At 48.0% G+C, this 2,195-nt stretch overlaps 1 pseudogene; it reads right to left on the bottom strand.

Annotated features, from left to right (window-relative positions):
- Positions 1-283: 283 nt before the first annotated feature.
- LOC147697990 (target of Myb1 membrane trafficking protein pseudogene) lies at positions 284-1,620 on the bottom strand (annotated as a pseudogene).
- Positions 1,621-2,195: the final 575 nt, after the last annotated feature.

Below are 2,195 nucleotides of genomic sequence, written 5' to 3'. Positions count from 1 at the left end.
GACCCAGAGTGTGGTGTACTTGTGAGTATCTAGCTTAGTGCCTACTGTTAGTGTACAATGCAGTACTGGGGCAGTTATCACACCAGCATGAAGGGAATGCTTGCTAACAGATATACAATTTTGAGCACAGGGCTTTAGGTGGTGCAGTAGGATCTGTAAAGGCACTGAGGATTCAAGGCACTCAGTTTGGCAACACAAGTGAGAGACTGCCACTAATTACTACAATTCTTGTGTCTGCTCAACTGTTGATTACCTTAGCACAAGGAGAAATCTGCTAAAAAATAAAGTGCACTTCTAGTGAAGTGACAGCACTGGGACTCCAACGCGGACAGTTAAGGCACTGATATGGCAAAGAAAGCAGTTTCCTGCAATTGAGAGCTACTGCATTTCTGCAGAGCGCTCACCTCGGTCGCATGGATGGGGATTCTACAAGTGAAAGTCACAATAGTACCAGGAGCTTTAGCGACAGACATAAGAATATCTACTACAGTTTTGAATACCCGCTGAAGGAACAGCGCTTGGAGGGCTTTGCTTAAAGACACTGCAGTGCTTCAAACACCTATCTGGTGTCAGAAGTGGGATTCTATAAATGATACTGACATTGTAATGAGTGTTCAGATTTCTGATGAGTTAAGGCACTGAGAGCAAGCAAGGTGAGTAGCAGGACGCCAACATTAAATGGTACCGTATAATTCTTAAGTGTGCCACTCGACAGCATGTAGCCACTACAATAGTGAGGTGGGCTTGGGATAAAGCAAGAGTTGCAATATCAGCTCCAGACGTGGGTGGACATCCGTTAGTGGGATACAAAGGCAGTGCTGGTGATGCACTTGTAGTTATTCAGTGCTCCCTCACACTTCGGCAGACCGTTCCTCCCAAGTCATCAGCACATAAAGTCAGAGGGGCTCATAATCCAAACAGGGAGTCTTCTACTTTCTCACGCTTGCTCGAGGTCGAGTTGAGGACTGGTCTAGGAGGATCGCTGGGTAGAGAGGGGAGCACTGGAAGCCGGTCAGCTGCTTTCGCTCGTGATTCCAAGAACTTGTCAAATTCTTCACTTGTGACCCCTTCAGTATCCTCAGCTTCTTCATCCACATCAACGGACAGCCACTTCTCAATGTCATCCATCATGCAGGCCTGAGTGACTGTAATCGCTCCGGTGTTCTGCTGCCGGGTGTCCAGGGACCCTGCCAAACCATCTGCGGCCTGAGGCTCCTCGTATTTCACACTCTTGCGCTGCTCGGCCAGGGAGCTCCCCCTAGTCATGGCAAACATGTCGAAGTCATCAGCAACTCTGGGGGTCGTCTCTAGTGTCTGCAGCATCCCACTCACAGAGGGAAAGTTCAGACCGATGTCGGCCAGCTGGGTGGACAGACTTGTGACTTCTAACAGGCAAACAGGAGGGTCAGTCGAGCTCAGATCAACCGAAGACACATGTCCATCAGGAGACTGTGTGGGAAGTGCTGGGGCTGCCTGTCCAGAGTGTAGTCTCTTAAATCTTTCATGCCTCAGAAACACATTGTTTAAGTTGTCGTTGACGAGCAGCAATTCCTCCGTCAGCTGTTCGTTCAGTAACCGGGGAATGAGTTCAAGGACCCTCTGCTGCATTCCATGGCATGTTCTGTTCAACTAAAGGAATCCTACTTACAGTGGAAAGGGAAAGTGTCTACCACAGGTGTGGGGACACTCAGTGTTTTGTAAAATACCCCTCACACACGATAGGCCCCTTGGTGTTATGCTTCATCATAGGGATCTTCGCACCCCTCTAACGGGATGCGGCGTGCTGCAACCTACGACTACGCGGTAGCACTAAACGTATGGACTATGTGTAGTGTATGTGGTGGAAGTGGTTGGGGTATTTTATGTGAGTGGTGGGATATAGTGAAGGTTTAAAAAGTACCTGACACGTGGGTGTATAGGAAAAAACTTTATTCACAACCCCGGGCTGGTACTGTTAAAAGAAGTGCAGTGCGAGGTAATAATCTGTTGTGACTATGAACAGTACCTCAGGTGTGCGTCGACATGTTTCGGAGCATATGCTCCTTCTTTAGGACGGGGGCACAACTTCCCCACCTTGCTCACGTATCTCTATAGTTTGTGTAAATTACCAAAAGTGCAGGACTATTTACAGTGTTTTAATGCTAGATTAAGGCTATAATGTGCCTACAGCGGTTTTTGACTCAGGACCATGCATT

Source organism: Lissotriton vulgaris, chromosome 8 (genome assembly GCF_964263255.1).
Source record: "Lissotriton vulgaris chromosome 8, aLisVul1.2, whole genome shotgun sequence".
Taxonomy (NCBI): domain Eukaryota; kingdom Metazoa; phylum Chordata; class Amphibia; order Caudata; family Salamandridae; genus Lissotriton; species Lissotriton vulgaris.
The sequence above is the reverse complement of the archived record's forward strand: the minus strand, read 5'-3'. Positions and strand labels throughout refer to the sequence as shown.